The following is a 26,429-nucleotide window of genomic DNA, read 5'->3' as shown; positions in this document are numbered from 1 at the left end:
CGGAAGATTTTACCCCCTTCCTGACCAGGGGGTATTTTGCGATTCGGCACTGCGTGACTTTAACGGATAATTGCGCGGTCATGCGACGCTGTACCTAAACTAATTTTACGCCCTTTTTTTCCCACAAACAGAGCTTTCTTTTGGTGGTATTTGATCACCTGTGCGATTTTTTGATCATGCGCTATAAACAAAAAAAGAGCGTCATTTGTGCAAAAATAACAATATTTTTCAAATTTTTTTATATGAAATTCCCAAAAAAAAATGTAAAAATCAAAATTTTTTAACATTTTCGGCCAATTTGTTTTATGCTACATATGTTTGGTAAAAAAAAAAAAATCGCAAAAAGTGTATTTTGATTTGTTTGCCCAAAAAAGTTATTGCGTTTACTAACAAAGGGAAAGATTTTTGTCATTTTTGTTGTTTTTTTTTAACGCGTAATGGCGGCGATCTGCGATTTTTTTTTGCGGTACTGCGACATTGCGGTGGACAGATCGGACCCTTGACTGACATTTTTGACACTTTTGGGGTTACCAGTGACATTACTGCAGTAATCAGTGCTATATATATGCACTGTTACTGTAAAATTACACTGGTAGTGAAGGGGTTAACTTTATTTGAGAGGGAGGGGCTGTGTGTGTCCCTAGGGGCGTGATTCTAACTGTGATTGGCTGTGGCTTGAGGTGTAGGAACAATGATCAACGGTCCTACATAGTAGAACCGTATGATCACTGTTCCTACACAGGGGAGGATGACAGGCGGCTTGTTTACACTAGCCGCCTGCCTTTCTCCCGCTGTCACGGACGATCGTGAGTGAGCGGCGGACATTGGGCCCGCCGCTCACACGCGGGGAGGGGTCCGTGACCGCACGGGAGCGCGCCTCCGGCGGCGACGCTCGCTCCCCAGAGCCTCACAGGCTAGTGACGTACCGGTACGTCACTTTGCCTGTGAGGGGCTGACCGCCGCAGTATATGTACTTGCGGCGGTCGGCAAGTGGTTAAGAGTTCTAAACTGAAAGCCGGGAGGCAGAAGCGGGCATTCATGTCATGTGGCCAGGGCCGGCCTTAGGTGTTCAGATGCCCTGTGCAAGCTAATCCCGTGGCGCCCCCCCTCCCCCCATCCTCACCCCTCGCCCCCCTAAACATGGCTGTATCTATTGAAAAATGATTTAAGAGTATAATTGCTGCTAATTGACTGCAAGTGGGTGCAGCAGCAAGATAAAAACAGCTCAAAAATACTTTAAGTATTACCCTATAATGATATATAAATATATCACCCAAATCTGTTTCTGTTGTAAAAAGTGCACAGTGCAAAATTATTAATTAAATCTGCATGGCTACTACAGTATACATATCATATACCACTACTAAATAAATAACAATTAAATATTCATAACCTCTACAATGTGCAAAAAATGAATCAACATAGCGTGATTCCATAAAATACATAGGCTTTTATTTAAGTCTGGTGAGTCAGTTTGGGGTGATTGGTGGAAGCAGCACATAGGGTGCTTTTTTGGCGCACACCTTCTGTTGAAGATTTGTCACCATAAATATTTATTTGCACTTTTTTTGCACATTTTCTTGCACTTCATTGGACTTTTCTTTTTTATGATCACTAATAACTTAGCACCCCTTATATTAGAGACCCCCCTTACATCAGAGACCCCCCACGGAGCCCCCCCTTACATCAGAGCCCCCCTTACATCAAAGACCCCCCACAGGCCCCCCCTTACATCAGAGACCCTTACAGAGGCCTCCTTACATCAGAGACCTCCCACAGAGCCCCCCTTACATCAGAGACCCTCATAGAGCCCCCTTACATCGGAGACCCCTACAGAGCCCCCCTTACATCAGAGACCCTCACAGAGCCCCCCTTACATCAGATGCCCTCACAGAGCCCCCCCCTTACATAAGAGACCCCCTACAGACCCCCCCCTTACATCAGAGACCCTCACAGAGCCCCCCTTACATCAGAGACCCTCAAAGAGCCCCCTCTTACTTCAGAGACCCCCCATAGAGCCCCCTCTTACATCAGAGTCCCCCCCACAGAGCCCCCTTACATCAGAGACCCCACAGTGCCCCCTTACATCAGAGACCCCCACAGTGCCCCCCTTACATCAGAGACCCCCACAGTGCCCCCATTTACATCAGAGACCCCCACAGAGCCCCTTTACACCAGAGACCCTCCACAGAGCTCCCCTTACATCAGAGACTCCCCCACAGAGCCCCCCTTACATCAGAGACCCCCCACAGAGCCCCCTTACATCAGAGACCCCCCACAGAGCTCCCCATACATCAGAGACCCCCCTACAGATCCCCCTTACATCAGAGACCCCCCAATAGAGCCCCCCTTACATCAGAGACCCCCACAGAGCCCTCCTTACATCAGAGCACCCCACACAGAGCCCCCTTACATCAGAGCCCACCCCACACAGAGCCCCCCTTACATTTGTTTTATAACTGAGCCAGGAAAGAGAGCTTACTTACCCAAGGAACGAGGCTCAGGCTGTCTGTAGCTTTTCTTTTCTTCTTCTGTTTAAACTTCCCGCCCACACATCCCCGGGGAATGTGGGTGGGGCAGACCCAGGAGAAGAAGGGCGGGAGGAGGAGGAACTGACGATCTCTCTCCTCTGGCGTCCCTGGAGACAGGAGGAGGGGATCTGTCAGCGGCGGCGTCTCTGAGGCTGAGCTGTGTGTGATACGCAGTTCAGCCCTGCAGCAGTAGGAGACAGAGGCACAGCTGCACAGCAGGAGGTAAGCAGCGGCCGCGGCCTGTGTTAGCCCTGTCCAGGCCATGGTCGCCGCTTACCTCCCGCTGTGCGGCCTGATCATCTGTGAGCTGTCATGGCCGCACGGCGCCCTTTGCCCATGGCACCCTGTGAGGCCGCACAGCTCGCACACCCCAAAGGCTGGCCCTGCATGTGACCGCTAATTGGTTGTCACAGCAGTCACATGTTCAGAAAGCTCCCAATCGCAACAATGCATCAGGAGCTTACCGTGCTGGGAGTATGCAGGGAGCACGCTCTCAGCATAGTAAGTTGTTTACACAGGGCTGCTTATATGCGGCCGCTGGGCATTAGGGCCCACCCGCTGAGAGGTCATATAAATGCATACAGCTGGTATAACGTGGTATGATATCACCAGCCCGCCTCTCTAACTCAGCCAATCAGAGGAAGCTTTGTATGCATTGCTAGAATACATTGCTTTCTCTGAATGGCTGAGCACTGATCAGATACACTCTACTGTGTTTTAGGTATGAAATAGGAAGCCTCGACTCCAACCCGGAAAACAGTGCGGTATGCTGTATGTAGCCTCAGCTACATACAGTTTACACCGCACATCCAGCATGTTAGCGAGGGACACAGTTTGTTTGGGCCAAGCTGGCCCACGCAAACTAAATAAAGTATATCAAAAGCTGGAGATTAGCTTAAAGGAAAGTAGGGTCAAAGTTCTTTTAGCCCCACTTCTCCTGGGGGTCACAGGGGTGCACTTTGATCTGCAGTCCCGTGAATCGTATTCAGCCGACAACAGGCCTTTATTTAAAGAATAACCGTTCGAACTTTTAGAAAAAAAAGATTTTTTGGTACAAGTAGACAAGGGTTTACCAGGAAAACAAATTCTGAAGACAAATATGAAAATCGTCAAAATGATGCTAAAGTTAAAATGGCAATTATGGGTATTATTACCATAATGTCAGAGTGAACGAAATCTGCTGATTGGCATTGCTAATTAGCACTATTTCTCAGTTATTTCAGTGAAATGCCATATGTTCCAGCTTTGCTTAGCTGAAAAGTTTACAATATTGTATATGTATTTGTTGAAATTAATATTTAATGCAAGCCATTGTCTGAGTGCTTCTACCCTCCTACAGGCTACAGGCCCAGGTTATCTGTGCCAAATGAGATTTTGAAACACTGGAAAGACATCATAGACAAGATTACTGTGCTGGGACTCAGTGGTGTCGTTTGGGAGAAACATCCCCAATAAATAAAATTTAAAGGACTGGAATTACAATGAAGCAACAGATCTAAAAGTTCTAACTCAAAGTGTTTAGTATGTGTGCTTTCATATTATTTTCTACCTGCATTTTACTTTTTGTTTTGTTCAAAATGAACTGGTCACAAAACCTTTTTTTATCAAAAATGTTTGCTATTAAAGAATGAAAGCCCATATTAGCCAACAATTAAAAAATAAAAAAAAAAACGCACAAGGTACATTATTTCTAGTTAATGGGGCATGTGCTTTGGGCCGGTGCTAATCTTCCACTCTTCAATGCTTCCCCTACCCCCGCCATGTGCGACAAGGTTAATTGAGCAGAGGAACCCATCATTTGCACTTATCAAGAGTGCTGACTATGCCTGCCCTTTCTGATCCGTCCTCCATCAATAGAAGCTGTACTATAGTTTCCATAAATTAAACAAAACCAATGGAGGACAAGCGGATGAATGAAAGGCCTGCCCCTCCAGCTATAGGGACTTCAAAAAGGTTTACTTGCAACCCTAAAGAAAGCCAGTACTTTGTCCATAGAGTAAAGTAATAGGTTTGCCAAGCCAACCCCCCCCCCCCCCGCTTCCCCCCTGCAGCACATGTTCATCTTGACTGCTGATAAACTTAGGCCCATTCTGACCAGGTATTACAAACACAAGACCTTGCCCCCCAGAAAAGACACACAGACTTGTTTAAGTTGGAATTAGAGCAAGGCCACAGCTTTATTGAACTTATCAACTGTAACAATATTAAATTAACACATAAAGATGCCAGTCACGGTCTATACCGTGAGCATCATAACAATTACAGATAGTCTAATAGGCCTGTCTCCATCATCAGTGTGAAACAGGCATTAAACTGACCCCAGACTTAAACTTGAGGGCATGGCCCATAAGGGAATATCCATCGTTGGCAAGGTAAAACCGCCAACAAAGCTGTGACAAATTCACAACCAGCAGGTGGGCGGTCAACTCTTGTGACGTCAGATTCTCCCCAGAGTGGTGGGAGGTGCCATTGCGTAGCCCCTTTTCTAAAGTTAAGGCTCCACTCCATCCCCTCGTGCCAATCCCGTCAAATCCACCTAAACTCCCACATAGTTGCCAAGCTTCCAGCACTCAAGGCTCATTTTCCCTAGATGATGGGGTCAAGGGACCTTCATTCTTTTGTTTCCCTTTTACACTCTGTCCAGCTGTTGGAAGCAAACAACCTGTCCATGACTTCCAGGTATGAATTAACATGTTACACTCCTCTTGCTATTTTGCTAAACACTGATGAAACGCTGTAAAAATCATTGAAAGATAAGGGTTGTGGATCTTGTATTGGAAGTTAGTTAGTAGTTTTCTGCCACCATCCCAACAATTTATGTGTCGTTTGTGGTGCCTCAAGTCAGGTGGGGGGATTTTATGGGCAGGAGTAAAGATATAGAAAAATAGTAATATATAATATAATGATATTTATTGAACTAAAAAAGGGGAAAAAACAAGATATATACAACATTGGAGTGTGAATGGGTAGAGGCCCATTGAGTGCCAGTGAAGAGAAGGTAGAGTGTGTTTACACGTGAAAATTATGTGACTTCATTGTTTTTGAAAACAGGACAATCCTGCACTGTTGATCCCTGTATGAGGATAGGGATTGGTTCAGAGCGGGTGTCCGATCGGTAATCCGACGCGTTTCGGCCAAGATTAGGCCTTTATCAAGGTTGTATCACCGATTCTATAATTGTTGAGATATAATGTGTGAGTAGCTCAGTAACACTATATATATATATACAGAGGAATTTTTCTTAATTAGCATTTTACATACACTTTTGTATCCGATTTTTTGTGAATGTGTCTTCCCGAAATTTTCTTCAGGTGCTGCAGGAACTATATGCTGTGTGGGATAGACGGATAATTTGAGTATTGGGGCTGGAAAAAACAACCAAAATTGAAAATAATGATTGTAGTAAGTAGTTTTATTTACTTGGGATCTGAGAATTCAATTCAAAGTCCAAAGGGGTCCAGGATATATATAGCAGTAGGACCAATCTGAAAAGATATTAATTTTTTGTTTGGTGTTGGTTTTATATGCCAGTCCGCATAGGTGGTGCAAGAAAAAGCAAGAAATGGTGGTGATACACATTAGTGATCACCTAAGTCTCAATATAACGATAATTAGCAGCAGTAAATTGTATAGAGGCAAGAGGCACAAAGTGTGCCGGGATAGGGCCCGAGAGGGAGATGTAAAGGGGAGAGGATCATTGTGTCAAGCATTCCAGGCATTCCAGAAAAAAGGGGGGGATCAAAGAGTAAAATTGGTAAAAAACAGTTTGATTGGTAACCCAATCTCCTTGATCCAATAAGAGTCTTATGTGTGTGGAGAAAATCGAAGGTAGGGTGATATTGAAAATTAATCAGTTTTCCCTGATGAAAAGCCCTCCAGGAAAGGGCGGAAGCTTTGGGCTTCATTGAGTCCTGGTGGGACTGTCGCTTTAAGTCTAGTAATCCAGCGCATTTCTAACTGCAGGAGGATCTTATTCCAATCACCTCCTCGTAATGGAATATGGATCCTATCGAGGGCCATAAAATTGACCTTTGGCATTTTGTAGTTGTGATGGTTTTTAACGTGTCTGCCAAGTGGAACGTAAAAATTGCCAACATGCATAGTTTGTAAATGTTGGTTCACACGTTTCCCGAATTCTTGTCGGGTTTTCCCGATGTAGAAAGCCCCGCACTCGCAGGTCATCATGTAGACCACACCTCTGGTCTTGCAGTTGCAAAAATGATTTGGTCTGAAAGGATCTCCATTCGGTAGGGTAGTATCTATCGTTTGGCGGATTACATAACATTGGGCGCAACTCCCGCATGGGAAGGTCCCCTTTGTTTTACACGGGTCTTTTCTAGACCCTTCTTTGTGTTCACTGTGAACCAGTTTTTGTTGTAGCGATCCTGCCTTCCTAAAAGTGATAGGAGGGTGTTTTGGTATCAGTTTGGAGATATTTGGTTCCTCGGTGAGAATGGACCAATGTTTTGTGAGAATGTTTTTTATTTGTTTGTGTTCGTTGGTGAATCGGATGATGATCCGAGTGGTGGGTTCTTGAGTTGTAGGTTCTTTATTTTTGAAAAGGAGTGTTTCTCTGTTGGTCAGGTTAGCACGGTTAAAGGCCTTTCTGAGTGAGGTCTTGGTGTAACCTCTCTGAAGCAGTCTAGTTGTTAAAGCATTGGCTTCTAGTTGAAACTTGGTTTGATCTGAACAGTTTCTTTTTAATCGTAGGTACTGGCTGTAAGGTATCGATTTGATGAGTGGTTGTGGGTGGAAGCTAGAAGCGTGTAAAATGGAGTTTCCTGCTGTATCCTTTCTGAATAAGGTAATGGATATTTTGCCAGTTGGTTCTTTATATATAAGAGTATCCAAAAAGGAAATCTGGTGTTTGTTGTATGTCATCGTAAAGAACATGTTATGTTCATTGGCATTCATTTTAAGGAGTAAATTGGGTATCATATTTTCTGGTCCGTTCCATACAATCAATATGTCGTCAATATACCTTTGCCAGATAAGGATTTTCTCCGAGTAGATGTTATTCTCTTCTTTTGATAGAAAGTCCTGTTCCCATGATCCTAAAAAGATGTTTGCATAGGAGGGGGCGCAACTGGTCCCCATTGCTACTCCACAGATTTGGAGGCAGTAGTTCCCTCCAAATGTGAAGACATTGTGGTTCAAGATGAATTCTAGCATTTCGACAATGAAATTGTTGAATTTTAGGTCATGTTCGCTGTGGCTGCGTAAAATATTTTGAACTATATTTAGGCCTTTGGTGTGTGGGATATTATTGTATAAAGATTCGACGTCAACAGTGATCAGGTATGAGTCTTCAGGTATGGTAGTATCGTTCAGGATTCTCAGAAGATGGAGAGTGTCTTGGGTATATGAAGGTAATTCTTGGACGTGTGGACGTAGGTGTCTGTCTATTACCTTACTTATGGATTCTGTGATGCTGCCGTTACCGGAGATAATAGGTCGTCCGGGGGGTTCCTGTGGGTTTTTATGAATTTTTGGTAGTGCATATAGTGTCGGAGTTTTAGGATGTGTGGTCCTGATAAATTCCCACAATGTTTGGGTAATGATACCTTGGTTGAATGCCTTATCTACTTTGGAGTAGAAAATCTCATCATAGGTGTTGTGGAATTTTTCCTCAGGTACAAAATACCTGTTACCTGTTAGTCAGTGATACCAAATCGGACAATATATAGCTATATATATATAATGAGATCAGACAAGACTCAAGATGGCTGAATCATAGTGACCTGATTTATTACAACATTGCTGGAGTTTATATATACTCAAATATGGGTTTGTCATTACAATCTGACGTACAGAAATGGGTTGTTATTAACATCTTTTATCCAATCAAAGTTAACAACTAATTATAGTAAGCATTATGTCAATCTAGATCGTGATTCTCTGTCATAAAGGGAAATTTCTTGGTGACACACAATAAAAGTTCCAAAGGGGCTTTTAGAAGATATTATTGGCTTTGTGGTCAGCTGTCCAGACAGAGTTGATATTCTGAGAGATAGGGAATTTCCACTGTTTCGTTCATCTGATATATTCTTAGCCTTTGCAAGCTCAGTGACACATGTAAAGAAATCAAAGTAAAATGAGATTAACTCGAAAGACATTTTGTTTAAGATAACCATTCTAAATGCCAGTCAAGGCATCCTGTAAAGGCCAATAAGGTATCCAGAAAATGCGAGATAGGTATGCCACGACATAGGTTTTCGTCATTATAGGGAGAATTTGTTTATAGCATTGTTTGTTGGCAAGTATGTTAAGGCACATAGTTTTATAATTTTCATTATCCATGATCACTACATTACCACCCTTATCTGAGGGTTTTATGGTGATGTTGGCATTGTCTTTTAATTCTTGTAGGGCTTGCCTTTGTTTGTTGGTGAGGTTGGAGGTCTGTCTTTTCTTTTTCAACTGTTCAATCTCTTTGGTGGTTTGTCTCACAAATAATGCGATAGCGGGATTGGTATTGAGAGGTGGAAACTTGCTTGATTTCTTTTTGAAGGATGGTATATTGGATGTTTGTTTCTTCTTCATTATCACTATCATGCATTAGGTCTGATTCGGTTAGGTCGTCCCATTCATCAAGGTCGCTCTCTTGGAGAAGCAAATTGAGGTCTCGAATGGCTCTAAATTCGGCCGCAGTTAATTTGGTTGTTTTCTGTGCTGGTTGTGGTTGTTTTTGATAGAAGCTTTTAAATAATAAGTTCCTCGCAAAAAGGTGAATATCCTTGATGGTTTCAAAGGTATCAGTGCTGGTGGTTGGGCAGAAGGAAAGTCCTAAAGATAGGACCTCCTTTTGTTCATCTGAGAGTGTATATGATGACAGATTAATTATCGTTTTTCCCTGGCTTCCTCCAGTTTTTTCTCTGATTGGTTCAGTTTCTTTGGAGGTTTTGTGTTTGGTTTCCCTAAAAAAATTGAAAATAGATTGGTCCTACTGCTATATATATCCTGGACCCCTTTGGACTTTGAATTGAATTCTCAGATCCCAAGTAAATAAAACTACTTACTACAATCATTATTTTCAATTTTGGTTGTTTTTTCCAGCCCCAATACTCAAATTATCCGTCTATCCCACACAGCATATAGTTCCTGCAGCACCTGAAGAAAATTTCGGGAAGACACATTCACAAGAAATCGGATACAAAAGTGTATGTAAAATGCTAATTAAGAAAAATTCCTCTGTATATATATATATAGTGTTACTGAGCTACTCACACATTATATCTCAACAATTATAGAATCGGTGATACAACCTTGATAAAGGCCTAATCTTGGCCGAAACGCGTCGGATTACCGATCGGACACCCGCTCTGAACCAATCCCTATCCTCATACAGGGATCAACAGTGCAGGATTGTCCTGTTTTCAAAAACAATGAAGTCACATAATTTTCACGTGTAAACACACTCTACCTTCTCTTCACTGGCACTCAATGGGCCTCTACCCATTCACACTCCAATGTTGTATATATCTTGTTTTTTCCCCTTTTTTAGTTCAATAAATATCATTATATTATATATTACTATTTTTCTATATCTTTACTCCTGCCCATAAAATCCCCCCACCTGACTTGAGGCACCACAAACGACACATACGCTGTAAAAATCAACTTTACCTTCAGAAGTCAACCAGTAGAAAAAAAAAAAAAAAAAAATTCCAGCAAATCAAAGAATAAAAGGAAGGATGACGTCATTGTATCCAGACAGAATGAACACATTACAGAGATTATAGCAGTAGCTCTGCAAGACAGCAAAGATTTGAATCAACAGTAATGTAAGCACCTGAATTGGAATTGGTATCAGCCTCTTGCAATGCGCCTTTACATTAGAGCTTGAACTGGTAGCAGAAAAAGCAAAAAGTACAAGGAGCAAATCAGTTTCCTGCAGTGCTCATGAGCTAATACCAAGAATGGTGAAAGGAGGAGAGCAGAATAACAGAGAGATGAGTTCAGAAGTCCACTGTGGCTTCTTTGTTTAGGGTATGTTCACACTTTATGCATTGACTTGTACTTTTCTGCACCACAAAATGCAGATCACCACTATGTGCCCCACATACACCGAAATGCTAGTGTGATCTCCAGTGCAGCATGGAAAAATGCAGCATTTAACCAGACCAGACCTATTACAGCTCATGGTTTGCTGAGTGTGCATTTGGAAAAGGTGTTTTTTTTGCACTACAAGAATATGCCGGATAGTGAAAGGAATCTTTTATTTGAATTCATATAACAAGCTGAGGGAAGCTCCTCCTTTGCTCCAACCATATGATTCCACTGTATTTCTCCATTTTCTTAGTGAGTAAGCTTAAGGGACAAAGAGGTCTGTAGAAGAAGGAGGTCTGTACTGGAGAGGGGCCTCTGTACTGGTGGTGGTGGTGGGGGGTCTGTACTAAAAGACGGGTCTGTACTGATGGAGAGGGAGCAGGTCTGTACTGGAGGGGGGCTCTATACTTTAGGGGAGAGAGGAGGTCTGTACTGGGGGTGATGTCTATACTGGAAGAGGGATCTTAACTGGTGAGGAAGGGAGGAGGTCTGTACTGGTAAGGAGGGAGTTTGCCTGTGTGACAGACGCAACCAGGATAGGGGCTTTTGGAGAGGACTAGCAAGCTTCCTACCCACTGATTATGGCCCATGGAGAGAGCAGATCATTCTCTAATGATGGACACGTACTGGAAGCTTAGAGCGAGGCTTGGATTTCTTCTCTGAACAAGGACAATAAAGCTTTCCTTCTGGAGTGGATGGAAAGATATAATAATATTTTTTTACAGGTTAATGGTAAGAGGAAATATGATGGGCCTCCTGCAGACTGGGTTGGAGAGGCTCCTTCACATGGGACAGAAATATTTATCAACCATAATCCTCAGGAGATCTATGAAGATACATTTATTCCACATTTATCAGACTGCCGGGACATGGTATGGTGACATCTATTGGACAGAATACACAAGATTGTGTCTCTCCCAGTGTTTATTGTTAATTTGGTCACCTATTGTTTCTGTCTGTCTGCTAGTATTGTGTGCACTCCACCTAGGCTAGTTTAAGTGACTAGTTAATTAGGTCATGTTATTTATATCACTGTCAGCTATTAGTTGCTAGAGGTGGATTAGCATATAGTATATGTTGGTTGTTCCCTTAGTTATGTTAATTATATTCCTATATACAGTTCTCTTTGCAAATGATAATGTGATCAGTCTCACCTGATGTGGTGTACTATAAACTCTGTGTGAGTTTTAAAAAAACAGTTCCAGTTCTCATACAATTTATTGTCTTGGCTAGTCTTGTATGGTCAGCTATATTATCTGGTTCCTATGTTCAGACTGGAGGAAGCTGTATAATGACTGAAACACTCATGCTGGGTTCTTGACGGTTCTGTCACATTTGGTGGCAGCAGTGGAATGCTTCCTGAAGTCTGGGACATTCAAAACCATCCCCGGGATCTGAGGTCCGGTTAACAGAAGAGGAGAGGTATAGATACCAGCCCCCATGGAAGAGGAGTTCGTAAGAAGAGATGTGGATTAAGCATAGAGGACCAGTGCCAACATAGGTCCTGCTGGGATGGTTTGACTCTGTCTGCTGGCAACTCTGGAAGGAAGAGCTGCACCGAGAGCAGCACTGCCAGGAAAAAATTATTTTCTCCACCCAGGAAAGGTACTGGTCACAGTATGGATTGCAGGTGCTGTTTTTGGGAGAACAACTGCACAAGGAGTGGACAGCTGAGTTAAGCAGGCTGGCCCGGCAGAGATGCGGCTGGACAAGAGCTACAGCGCCCACCGGTGGCATGTATCCCAACCATACCTTTGTGCAGCGGATGACAGCCCAACAAAAGGCTCTGGCTACGGTGGCCTAGGGATGTTGTACAGGAAGCTTTCATGGGACCCTGACTTTAGGAGCGATCTTGAGTGTCGGTTGGAGGAAATCATGGATTACGGAGAACAGATTCTGAACATATCGGAAGTGCGCTGGGCACTGGAAGATATGCAGTTTCCTAGCTGTTCAGGAATGGGAGCTGCTAGACTCTGTTCAGCAGCAGGGCTGGGCTCCCTTTGCCTGGGACTTTCCAGAAGTAATAGCCGACAATCCTGAAATCCTGGCTAAAGTGTCAGCAATGGGGCACAGTACAGTTTGCTTTTCCCATCTCCACCCGTAGCTATGGAAGTGGAGCTCTTCTGGCAGATGCAGCAAGTGCTGACTCACCTTGACAAACCTGTTTCTACACAGGACAAGCTTGGATGGAGGAATGCGTCTGTTAGGGTGCTGGTAGTAACCTGGCGACAGAGATAGGCCCGATGTCCGCTAGAGGGCGGAGCTTGGACGGAACCCCCAAGGTAAGTGACACAGGCTAGCCTGAGGTGCGGAGTCTAAGTATCCACCGGTTTTCGCCAGAGCCTCTAGTGGTGAGGATGGAGTTCGCTGCGTGTGGATACCAGGTCGCGGTCCTCAGGGTCGCCCCACCAGGGGTGAACCGATCAAGGTCAGAAGGCGGGTAAACAGACAAGGGAGATCCGAGAGAATGGTCAAACAAGCCGGGGTCAGGACGGGCAGCAGACGAGCGGAGTCAGGAACAAGCCAAAAGGTCAACAGGAAATCAGCAGCAAACAGGTCACAGGTTCAGGAACAACGGCAGGAGCTGAAGACAAGACAGCACTGAACCTGTGTGCTGATCCAGCTTAAATAGAGCTCTTTCTAGATGAGAGGGGTGGAGCCGGAATAGCCTGTGAGTCTTAACTCATCCACTGCCAGAGCCTTCCTGACAGGTTCCTAACATTGCCCCCCCCCCTTAAGGGCAACCTCCGGGTGCCCAACAAGCTCCTTTTTTGTGGATGAGCACGAAAAAATGCTTGGATTAGGTCCGCAGCATGGACGTTCCGTTCAGGCTCCCAGGAGTTCTCTTCCGGACCATAACCCTTCCATTTGATGAGAAACTGTAGCTGGTTGCCTCTCTTTCGACAGTCCACTACAGCCTCAACCTCATACTCCACATCTCCATCCACGAACACAGGTTCTGGGGTATCTGAACTTCTACCAGGGAAGTTATCGGGAATCACGGGCTTCAGTAAGGAAACATGAAATATGGGATGGATCCGAAGGGTATCGGGTAGGGATAGTTCATAGGACACATCATTGAGTTTCCTTTTAACTGGAAATGGACCAATAAATCTGGGAGCCAGTTTCTTGGACGGACAGGCTAGGCGGAGATTAGCCGTGGAAAGCCAGACCCGATCGTCAGGTTGAAGAATCAACTCTCCCTTCTTTCTCTTGTCAAAGATCCTTTTGGACGCAGTTTGGGCCTTGGCTAAGGTCTCCCGCAGAAGGTTATTATTCCGGGAAAAGAAGTTGACGGTGTCTTGGACTGCAGGAACTCCGGATTCACATGGAATATCTGGTAAGAAGGAGGGATGAAATCCGTAATTAGCGAAGAAGGGAGATTGGCCAGTAACAGAGTGCTTGAAATTATTGTAGGAGAATTCTGCAAATGGTAACAGGGCTACCCAGTCGCCCTGGACAAAGGTGGTAAAGCACCGCAGGTACTGCTCCAGGGTTTGGTTTGTCCTCTCAGTTTGTCCGTTGGTCTGTGGGTGGTAGGCTGAGGACATAGACAGCTCGATCTTTAACAGTTTACATAAAGCCTTCCAGAAGCGGGACGTAAATTGTACCCCTCTGTCAGAGATGATTTTCCTGGGAATCCCATGCAGTTTCCCTTGCAGAGGGAGTACCCTTGAGGGGCAAAAAATGGGCCATTTTAGAGAGTCGATCTACCACCACAAAAATGGCAGAGCACCCTGCAGAAGGTGGAAGTTCCACGATAAAATCCATGGCAATTGTTTGCCAGGGCCAATCAGGGATGGGAAGAGGTCTGAGAAGGCCCCATGCCTTACTTCTGGCGGTTTTACACCGGGAACAGGTGGTACAGGAGAGTACATAACTCCTGCAGCTCTCTTCCATGTCAGGCCACCAAAAAGAACGCTGCAGGAGGTCAAGGATTCTATGGACGCCAAAATGACCGGCCAGAGTGTGATCATGACAGGCAGCCAGAATTGCTGTTCTGACCTCTTCCGGGACGAAGATCTTGTCTTTAACCCATAACAAGCCATTTTTGTGCACCAGGGGTATTACGGGTGGACCAGGAATGTGGGCAGAGGCTTGCTCAAGGCGGGCCTTCAGATTTGTGAATAAAAGTAGGAAGTTCTTTTCGGATAGGATGGTGTCAGGTACTGAAGTTTCCTTCGGGCTATCAAACATCCGGGACAGGACATCCGGTTTAACATTTTTAGACCCAGGCTGATAGGTGATATGAAATGTAAACCTTGAAAAAAAAAAGTGCCCACCGTGCCTGACGGGGTCTCAAACGTTTTGCAGATCTCAGATACTCAAGGTTTTTGTGATCCGTAAAAATAAGAATAGGGTGTACAGCCCCCTCAAGCAAATACCGCCACTCTTCAAGTGCGGCTTTGATCGCCAGAAGTTCCCGGTCCCCAACATCATAATTCCTCTCTGCAGAGGAGACTTTCCGGGAAAAGAAGGCTATCGGGTGTATCAAGTCCTTGGTTCCCTGTCTTTGGGAGAGGACTGCCCCGACAGCAACTTCAGAAGCGTCAACCTCGAGGAGGTAGGGTAAGGTGGGATCCGGGTGACTCAACACAGGGGCTGACGTGAAGAGCTTCTTAAGGACCAAGAAGGTGGACTGGGCTTCGGGGGTCCATTGAAAGCGAACACTCTTCTTGGTGAGCTGAGTAATGGGAGTGATGATATGAGAGAAACCCTTAATGAACTTTCTATAGAAGTTGGCGAAGCCAACGAATCGCTGCACTCCCTTTTTTCAGATGGAGGTGGCCAATCCAGGATGGCAGAGACTTTCTGGGGATCCATCTCTATACCCTCTGTAGAAATTATTAACCCCAGAAACGGGATGCTGCTCTGCTCGAATTCACACTTCTCGGCCTTAACATAGAGACCATGCTGACGGAGGCGGCCGAGGACATTTCGAACATGCTCGCGATGTTGCTCCAGGGATGTAGAGAAGATTAGGATGTCATCTAGGTAAACTATGACAAAGATATCCAGCCAATCCCGGAAAATATCGTTCACAAAGTGTTGGAACGTAGCTGGGGCGTTGCAGAGGCCAAAAGGCATCACAAGATATTCGAAATGCCCGAACCTGGTACGAAAAGCTGTCTTCCACTCATCGCCTTCTCTAATACGGACCAAGTTGTAGGCCCCGCGGAGATCCAACTTAGTAAACAGGACAGCAGATCTGAGCCGCTGAAAGAGCTCGGGAACCAGAGGGAGAGGGTAGCGGTTCTTAATGGTAACTTTATTCAAGTCTCTGTAATCGATACAAGGTCGAAGGGAGTGATCCTTCTTTTCTACAAAAAAGATAAGGACGGATAAACCCCTTCTTCAGACTTTCGTCCACATAGTCCTTTAAAACGTCCAGCTCACATTCAGATAGTGGGTAAATTCGGCCAAATGGGATCTCGGCTCCCGGGAGCAAGTCGATGGGGCAATCATATGAACGGTGAGGAGGTAAGGTCTCAGCTCCCCGCTTTCTGAAAACATCCAGGAAGTCGTGATATGCCTTGGGTACAACAGAACATAAATCAGGCTCAGATTCGAGACAGAACAGAGTTTGGGGGGACTTGGATGGGGGGATAGACAGGAGTCCCTGCAGTAAGGAGACGGGAACTGGTAGGCTCCTGTGATCCAGTTGATTTGCGGGTTGTGTGCCTGCAACCATGGCAATCCCAGGATAATGGGAAATAAGGGAGATGCGATGACATCCAAACGTATCAATTCCTTATGGCCAGATGGAGAGACCATTGGAAGAGGAAGGGTTTCTTGGGTCACGGGTCCAGAGTTGATGTGGGAGCCATCGGCCAGGAAGATAGTGAGGTCCTGGGTCTTGGTCTGGAGAGGTATGACTTGCTGTCCCGCAAAGGAACGGTCAATGAAACAACTGCAGGCTCCCGAGTCAATGATTGCTGTAACCTGGACGGGTCCTTCTGGGAGTTGCAAAGACACAGGAAAGGCTAAGTGGGAGGTGGAGGTAACTGATGCCACACAACTTGGGGGGCGAGACTGGCAAAGACTTATGGTGTTTCGCTGCGCAGGAGCGCACATAATGGCCAGCTTCTCCGCAATACAGGCAAAGATTACCCAGCTAGCGGCGACGTCTCTCCTCCGGAGACAAGACAGGCTGCATGACCCCAAGTTGCGTGGGTTCAGGAGCATCAGGCATGGCTCTGGCGGGAGCAGGGCTGGGAGAGACTGCCCCAGCGGAAGGGAAGTGTACAGGAGGTGCTACTCGTGGCAACATCCAGGCTGGCCGAAACTGCTGCGTTGATCGTTCCGCCCGGCGTTCTCGGAGCCGACGGTCGATTTGAATGGCCTGGGAGATCAAATCCTCTAGTGCGTCGGGGATGCCCACCCGGGCCAATTCGTCCTTCAGTGCTTCGGACAAGCCTAGACGGAACTGGTACCGGAGTGCAGCCTTGTTCCAGGAAGTGTCGGAACTCAGGCGACGGAAGTCCATGACATAGTCTTCTACGGGTCTGCGCCCCTGCTGGAGAACGTGTAACGCAGCTTCTGCGGTGGAAGATCGCTGTGGATCGTCATAGAGTTGGGCCATAGCCTCAAAAAATGACAATAGAGAGTTCAAATGGGGGCTACCCTCTTCAAGGAGCCGATGGGCCCAGGACTGGGGTCCACATAGTAGCAATGAAATAACAAACCCCACCTTGGTGGCCTCCAGGGAGAAGGTCCGGGGTTGCAAAGAGAAGAAGAGCTGGCAGGCATTGCGAAACGCTCGGAATTTACCCCGATCTCCGGAATATTTTTCAGGGGTAGGGACCCGAGGTTCCGGTGGCAGCATCACTACTGTGGGGCTGGAGGCCGGTGCTGCGGTTGCGGCTGCGGCAGCGGAGGAGGGAGCAGATGGCGCAGTGGAATCTGCCGTGAGGGTTACAGAGCGTAATCGTCCCTCTAACTGTGTATAGCCATCCTGAAGCGTCCTCACGCCTTGAGACAGGGCTGCTAGGTGTTGGCAGATCTCCTCTAACGGTGAAGCCTCTCTTGCAGGTTCCGACATGGCTGTCTTGTACTGTTAGGGTGCTGGTGGTAACCTGGCGACAGAGATAGGCCCCGATGTCCGCTAGAGGGCGGAGCTTGGACGGAACCCCCAAGGTAAGTGACACAGGCTAGCCTGAGGTGCAGAGTCTAAGTATCCACCGGTTTTCGCCAGAGCCTCTAGTGGTGAGGATGGAGTTCACTGCGTGTGGATACCAGGTCGCGGTCCTCAGGGTCGCCCCACCAGGGGTGAACCGATCAAGGTCCGAAGGCGGGTAAACAGACAAGGGAGATCCGAGAGAATGGTCAAACAAGGGTCAGCAGGAAAGACGAGCGGAGTCAGGAACAAGCCAAAAGGTCAACAGGAAATCAGCAGCAAACAGGTCACAGGTTCAGGAACAACGGCAGGAGCTGAAGACAAGACAGCACTGAACCTGTGTGCTGATCCAGCTTAAATAGAGCTCTTTCTAGATGAGAGGGGTGGAGCCGGAATAGCCTGTGAGTCTTAACTCATCCACTGCCAGAGCCTTCCTGACAGGTTCCTAACAGTGTCTGTCCAACAGCCGAAAGAGGGTAAGGGAGATAGAGCAGCCAGCTCATCTCCCCAGTAGCCATTCAAAAACTTGGGAGAAGAGGTGGTTGTCCTCCCTCCCCAGCCACAGATCACATGGGGTTTTTTTGAGTTTTTATCAAAGGATGTAACATTTACTGAGATTCTAAAGGAAGTGCTGACAACAGGGCAGAGCTCTGCTAGCCTCTGCCCAGCACTGGTAACATCTTCTGGGTTCCAGGGACATGAGACGGTGAACCCCTATCCTCAGACACCAGTTCCAGAGACTTTCTCCCACTCCAATGACAGGTACATAGGATTTCCTGCCAGCAGCATCTGTGGAGTTACAACAAACTTCTACAGCTGAAGTGCTGCAGACTGGTCACTGCTACTCCCTCTCTCTGTTCAAGGTGACTGGTTTTGTCTCTGCCCCCCTCCTCTAGTTATCTGCAGACAGCCTGTTGTGGGTGGACCTGCCGACTCCCTCCCACTGCTCTACACTCTGTACTCATGTAAAGCACCATGACGATGTCAAAACTTTTTATAAGGTGATATTTACAAAGGCATTTTGTGCACACAAAGTGTATCCTTTATTGTTTTGAGGAGTTTAATTAAATGAAAATTTATGTGCTCAAAGTTCAGTTTTTTAAGTGGTTCTAAAGCCTGAAGGTTTTTTTTACTTTAATGCATTATCTGCATTAAGGTAAAAAAACTCTTCAGTGTGCTGCTTTTCCCCCCTTACACTTACCTGAGCCCCCATCTTGATCCAGCGATGTGCATGACAGCTGAGGCTCTCCCGGGTCTCTCCTTCCTCATTGGCTCAGACTGAGCAGTGGGAGCCATTGGCTCCTGCTGTTATTAATCACAGCCAGTAAAGGGGGAGCAGGGGACAGGGGCCGAGCTACACCCTGTCCAGCACACGCAAGCTTTACAATCACTTTAACTATATATACAGTTCACAAAATATGAAAATCTTTAGTGGCTGTGTAATAAGAGAGGGTGAGAGGAGGGTGGAAGGAAATGGCCAAAATACAGTAAATAGTGAAAGGTCCAATTTAACTGTAAAGATCAGCCATTCTGGCAAACAGTGGGAGTTGGGCCAAGCTAAAATTGGTTCTAAAGGTTCAAGGTTTTTTACCTTCATACATTCTATGCATGAAGGTAAAAAACCTCCTCTGTGCAGCAGCCCCCCAAATAATTAACTGAGCCCCATCTCGATTCATTGATGTGCACAAGAGCCTTGGCTCTCTGGGTACTCTCTCTCCTTATTAGCTGAGACAGCAGCGAGAGCCATTGATCCCCACTGCTGTCAATCACAACCAGTAAATCAATAAGGAAAGGGGGCAGGGGCAAACCTCGGCTCTGTGTGCGAATAGACACGCAGAGCCGCAGCTCGGGATCCAACTTGCTTGGGTGCCCCTTTGCAAGCTGCTTGCTCCGGGGGCACTGCAACCCTCCCCCTTTTTTCTGGATTGCTGACTTCTATATACACAGGGATTAAACGCCATACCTCCCACCTTTCTGAGATAGGAAAGAGGAACACCTATCAGCAAAATATATGTAGGTAAAGGACACACCCCTGCCACACCCCCAATTCTCACTAGTGTCAATCTCTGAAGAGGGAACCGCATTCTATTCTATAATACTATTGATATTCCTTTCACAAACATTTGAAATATGAAACACTAGCTGTTTAGAGTGCTGCCAGTATTTATATTATCAAAGCTATGTACTGTAAATCTCAGACATTGATGAAGGAAAATACAATCCCTTGGCAGGTAATATAGCTCCCATTTACAGTAGGTGTTTAGTTGTTTGCCTTTTGACTGAAGAAGAGTCCAGGTGCATTTTCTATCAATGATATACAGGACGGGTAATCAGCTCGGTGTGGAGTTGCAATAATTCTATAATAGTGAGCTTCATTTACCAAGGGTACATTGTCAGTAAAGATAAATAAACCTTTCAGCAGCAAAGGTCCCGCCATGTGTTTTGATGGATGTAGATGAGTACAACTGTAACACATCGGTATCAGTCAGGGTGGATAAAAATCAATGATTTTTTTTTTAATCTGATTTTTTTTATTTAATTCAGATTTTTTTGATTAAATTCAGATTTATTTTAGTTTATATCAGATTTTTTTTTTAATCAACTTTATTTTAATAAGATGCTTTTGGAATTAAAATCTATCTAAATATAGTTCTCTACATAGTTAGGCTACATTAATAATTTAATTTAGTTTATTCAGCATGAAATGGAGCTTAGTTATGTAGCATGAGGCTGTATATTTTGCTATATTTACATTTTTGGTAAACTCATTCAATGAATGCAAACTCTTCATAAAATGCACTGCATTGATGCATTCACATAATTTCACACTAACTACCAGCAAGAATGAGTCCTTACATTTAAAGAGCACCTGTCCATTCAGATCCATCATGGCAGCACCTTTTAGCGGGCATCCACTCACCTGCTGCCGCCACATCCCTCACCATGTTGTGTCACTGCCGCATCCCCAGCCCTCCCATTAAAGTGAATAGGACTGTTGCTGAGTCAACAGCGGGTCAGAGGAGAAGTAGCTTCGGGACAGAGATGACAGTGGCTCTTTAAAAATAATGATTTAAATCAAGCCTTTTTAACAGTGATTTAAATCGACTTGATTTTAATCAAATCCACCCTGGTATCAGTCCATATAAAAGCTATTTTATTTTGGCTCAATCCAATGTGTAGGGTTAAAGTATATCCAAGGGTTTGTTTTTTTGTTTTTTTGTTTTTAAAGCAGAACTACACTGCATCTGAGCGCCAGAAACAAAAAAACACTATTTCATTAATTTTTAAAGCAAACTCCCCCATCTATCCGTCCATGTCCCCATGCTTTATTTTGCTGATAAATCACTTTGAAAAACACTACCTAGCATTTCTGGCTATTGCCCTATTGAGTAAGCACAGATAATTCATGTACCATTTACTTCCTGAAATCCACCTGCCCTTAGCTCAGGCATGCAGGCAGGGGGTGTGCTTAGCTCAGAAAATCTCTCCTCCACTCCTGAAACCTTCTGGGACGTATGACAACTTCTGGGATGCATGACATGCCGTTGCCACTGGCTCCGCTGGGGCTGGCACTGCTTCCCGCACATCCACCCGCTCATCCACCCGGCGTGGTTCTTCCCGGCGAATCCCTCCTCAGTCTGGGGCTGTCCCTGCTCGCACTGCCCGCTCCAGAAGGCCTAGGTCCCCCCCCCTGCTGGACCCAGTACCTGCAGCTGTCGGGTCTGCGCCGCCTCCTCCATTGTCTCCGCTTCCCTCTGTGCCACTTCCTTCTTCTGCGCTGCTCCCTGCGCCCTGCTGGGCGGGTGCTGTCCCTCTGGTCGCCGCACATTCTCCCCCTCAAGTGCCTGGCTTGGGATCGTCTGTCCCCGGGCTGCATCCAGCTTCTTCTACCTGCTCTGCTTGTGTGGAGCGTTCCTCGGCTGACCGGACAGCGCCACCTGCTGGCTGGTCGGGGAATGGCACCTCCTCACATCTCCCTGCGCCCTGCAGGGCGGGAGATTTAAATACTATGCCCTCTACAGTGCTCCTGCCACATTTGTCTATACCATCTGATCTCCCTGCGCCCTTTAGGGCGGGAGATGCGCCTGCTGACCATGCATCTGGATGTTCCAGAGTGACCAGTGCTCCTGTACCTCTCCCTGCACCCGGCAGGGTGGGTGAGGTAAGGGAGTCGCATGCAACTGCGAGTCGCTTTGTTGCGACAGCCCATCCGCATCTCCCTGCGCCCGGCCGGGCGGGAGCGTCCCATGCCACCCATGATCCTGCTGGGCTGGCGCTGCCAGTCTACCCTCCTCCTGCGCCCGGCAGGGCGGGGGATGACCGCATGTCTGCTGACCCTTCCCGCACAGTGGTTCCTGCTGCACCTGCCCCGGGTCCCACTGCTTCGGACTCTGAATGCTCCTACTCCTCTGCAGCTCATCGCCGCCTGGGCCCGCCGGGGCCGCCAGCTGGACCTTCGCCTCTGGATCTTTCCCTACAGCGTCAGGTTCCGATGGATGATGGATGTCATGGGCGTCTGACGGCCCCTCCCTCGGATGGGGCACCCAGGCCATTTGGATCTCGTGATGGGCAGCCCGCCCTGGCACCTCCTCCGCAGCTCAGTGAGTATGATTGTGGGGTGGTTTGGGGTAAGTCCAGCGATGCTGCTGTATCGGGCCCGCAAATCGGTTTTGTCTCGCATGGGCGTGTCCGCCCCACCTACTGGTCCGGGTGTTTTTTCGAGTGGACCATTGTGGGCGGTTTCGTCGACCGGTGTTCACCTCCCCGGTGAGGTGCGGGATAAGATTTGGCGTCGCGAATTCGTAGATTTTCTAGCGCTGGTTCCTCCTGACCGGGAAACAGTGGATAAATCTCGGCGGGTCGACGTTGTGGTACAAGGTGACAAACCCAAACAGCTTCCCCGCACTTTTGGGAACTGGCTGCAGGGTTTCTGTGCTTACGCCGGGGTGCTTTGCGAACGTTTTCCAGAGTTAGGTCCTTCCCTGTTCTGTTACCTGGACCTGATTTGGGGTGCCTACAAGGTTTATGGGGGCCAGTGTTGGTTCCATTACGATACTCAGTTTCGCCAAAAGATGGCGGCACGGAAAGAGTTTCGTTTTGATTGTCAGGATGGGAGCCTGTGGTTGCTGCTTATGTGTCCCCACAGGCCGTCGTCCTTTCAATCCCCGGCCGGCGCTTCTTACGGAGCGTCGGCTGCCCCAAAGAAAGGTGTCTGCTGGCTTTTCAATGAAAGCCATTGCAAGTGGTACACCGCGTGCCGCTTTAAACATGAATGCTCGTTCTGCGGAGGTGCTCACCCCGCCGTCCGGTGCTTTAGGAAGACCAAGCAACCGCTTGCAAAACCCGGGGCCAGGCCTGACGTTTCTAAACCGGAGGACTCCGGTGAACGTGTCAGAGATGCTTCCCTGGTTAGACCGTTACCCTCTGCTTAGGGAGGCTTTGATATTGCGTGATGGGCTGGTCCATGGTTTCTGGATTCCCTTTACATTTTCGGACGAGCCTACCATGGCATCGAACTTGAAATCGGCTTTACAGTTCGAGTCTGTCCTGGCCGAGAAGCTCCGCAAGGAGCTGGAATTGGGACGGATGGCGGGCCCGTTTGATTTTCCCCCGTTTCACAATCTGCGCGTTTCTCCGCTGGGTGTGGTTCCCAAGAAGGAGGCGGGCAAATTCCGTCTTATCCACCACCTTTCCCATCCTGCGGGCTCCTCGGTCAACGACGGCATTGATAAAGAGGAATCCAGGGTACAGTATGCCTCTTTCGACAAGGCACTTTGTTTGGTGAGGTCTGCTGGACCGTCAGCCTTGTTGGCCAAAGCGGATGTTGAGTCCGCCTTCCGCCTTCTTCCTGTTCACCCGGAGTGCTTCCACCTGCTGGGCTGCTACTTTCGAGACAGCTACTTTTTCGATATGTGCCTCCCCATGGGCTGTGCGATTTCCTGTTACTACTTTGAGTTATTCAGTAGCTTCCTCGAATGGGTGGTCGCCCAGTCGGCTGGTCTGCATTCCCTGTTGCATTATTTGGACGATTTCCTTTTTGTTGGTCCGGCCGGCAGTGGACAGTGCCAGCGGCTCCTTTCTATTTTTCAGTCTACATGCGAGCAGTTTTCTATTCCGCTGTCTGCTGACAAAACGGAGGGCCCTGTGACGGTGTTGTCTTTCCTGGGCATCGAAATTGACACGGTGGCCATGGTCTTTCGCTTGCCGGGCGACAAACTGGATAAGCTGCGCTCCCTGATCTCTTTGGCCAAAGGGGCCAAAAAGATCCGGTTGAAGCACTTGCAGTCCCTATTGGGCCATCTTGTCTTTGCCTGCCGGGTTTTCCCCATGGGGAGGGCCTTTTGTAGGCGCTTGTCATGGGCCATGAAAGGTGTGTCTGCCCCCCACCACCATGTTCGTATTACCAGGCCCATGCGGGATGACTTGGAGGTTTGGCTCTCGTTTCTCCAGACGTATAACGGTCATTCCTGTTGGCTGATGGAGGAGGTCCCGAACTCGCAGCTGGAGTTTTACACGGATGCAGCAGGCTCCTGTGGCTTCGGGGCCTTTTTCCAAGGGGAATGGTCTGCTGCGCGTTGGCCGGCCTCATGGGCCCAACTGGATTTATTGCGCAACCTTACCTTGCTGGAGCTTTTTCCTATTATCGTTGCCATCGAGCTGTGGGGTGAGAAGTTGCGTAATCGCCAGGTAATTTTTTGGTCAGATAATATGAGTGTGGTGCAGGTGGTCAACCGCCAGTCTGCTAGATCTCCTCCTGTCGTTTCCTTACTGCGTTTTCTGGTTCTAAGATGTTTGCAGTTTAATGTATGGTTTAGAGCTAAGCATGTTCCTGGGATGGCTAACGATATTGCTGATGCTCTCTCTCGCTTTCAGCTCGATCGCTTCCGCTCCCTGGCTCCTTCTGCGTCCCTGGAGGGTCTGCCCTGCCCCCCCTTTTTGTGGAACCTCGTTTCCGACGCTTGCTAGACCTTGTACAGGCATCCCTTTCGCCTCGGACGTGGTCGTCGTATCTCCGGATCTGGGATGAATGGGTGTCCGTTTCCCGAGGTGAGTTTCTCCTTACCTCACATTATGATAGACGCCTTGCTTTATTTTCTTACCTCGTGCATTTACTCCACAGGGGTTCTTCGGGTTCCACAGTCGCTTCTGCCATGTCCGCCTTATCTTTTTGGTTCCGTCTCCTCGGCTGGGAAGACATCACAAAGGATTTTCCGGTGCGGCGGGTTTTGCAAGGCTGGCGACGCACTACTCGTTTTCCTGATTCCCGACGACCGGTTTCGCTCCCCATTCTTTCTGATATTCTGTCCCTGTTGCCGTCAGTGTGCTCCTCCCCTTTCGAGACCCTTTTGTTTAGAGTGGCTTTTTCTTGGGCCTTCTTCGGCGCCTTTCGTATCAGCGAGCTGGTTGCGAAGTCCAGAACTTCGACTGGTGGTATCCGCTCGGATGACGTGTCGTTTTCCGACCATTGCGTGACGGTTTTGCTGCGCACCTCAAAAACAGACCGCCTCGGTAGAGGCAGACGGGTCGTTTTGTATTCTTGCCGGGGCCCCTTTTGCCCGGTTTCATTATCGTTGCACTTCCGGTCGGTTCGCCCCTCGTCGCCCACTTTTCTTGTCCATGCTGATTCATCCTCTCTCAGCAGGTTTCAATTTTTGAGAGTTTTTCGTCTTTGCCTTAGCAAGTTGGGCCTCCCCGCATTGGATTTTTCGACGCACTCTTTTCGTATTGGTGCTGCTACTGCGGCGTCTGGCATGGGTTTTTCCGATGCAGAACTGCAGCGCCTGGGTAGGTGGGAATCTTCCCGTTTTTCTTTATATGTTCGCCCACACCTTTTGTTTTGATTTCAGGCTACCTCCCCTCCTTGATATGGATCATCGGGGATTCCTTTGTGTACTGGGCCTCCCGTCGGTCTGCGGTTCGGTGCGCTGGACAGAACTTGGGCTTTGACGATGCTGTTGCCAGAATCCGTTGGCGTGGTTTGCGTGGATTACGCTGGTCCCAAGTCCTCCCGGAGTGCCTGAAGCTTCGTTCACATGTTTCCGGCCCTATTATTCTGATCCTGCATGCGGGTGGGAACGATGTTGGTCATTCCCGGACGGTTGACCTCATCTCGGCTGTTAAGCAGGATATGGCTCATTGTTACGCAATTTTCACCAATTTGGTTCTCGTTTGGTCCGAGATTGTGCCTCGCCTACTTTGGGCCCGTGACATTCCCGGCCCTTGCCTGGAAGGTTCCCGCCGGAAGATCAATGCCCAGGTGTCAAAATTTGTTCGACAACTGGGTGGAGTTGTGGTACGACACAGGGACCTGGAAGGTGATAATAGTGATTTGTTACGCCCGGATGGGGTGCACCTTAATGATATTGGCCTGGACATTTTCAACCTCGGCCTTCGACAAGGTGTGGAGCAGGCACTGGCTTCGGTGGGGCGCACGTCAGTTAAATCCTGACGTGCTGGTGGCGGTTTTGACCTTGCCAGCGCTAAAGTTCCGGTAATGAGTTACGCCATTGTTTATAAATTGGGGGGTAGGCTGTCTGTCAAGCACTGATGGTAAGGACAGCCCCTTCCCCCTTACCCCTTTTTGGAAGTTATGTTAATGACTAAGAGTGCTCACAGTACAACTGTGACTGGCACTGGTCTAGACGTGTTCTGGTTTATTAGTGGAAAATAAATAAAGCTGTGGCCTTGCCCTTTCCAACTTAATTGTGGTAAGCGTGGTTTTTTATATGGGG

At 47.4% G+C, this 26,429-nt stretch overlaps 1 long non-coding RNA gene across 1 annotated transcript in view; it reads right to left on the bottom strand.

Moving 5' to 3' along the window:
- The window catches only part of LOC309545403, a 192,478-nt gene that overhangs the window by 54,581 nt on the left and 111,468 nt on the right, over positions 1-26,429 (bottom strand). The window lies entirely within an intron of this gene.

The sequence above is a fragment of the Pelophylax lessonae genome, assembly GCF_965119305.1.
Source record: "Pelophylax lessonae genome assembly, chromosome: 2".
Lineage (NCBI taxonomy): Eukaryota > Metazoa > Chordata > Amphibia > Anura > Ranidae > Pelophylax > Pelophylax lessonae.
This window is presented reverse-complemented; position numbering and strand designations above follow the sequence as displayed.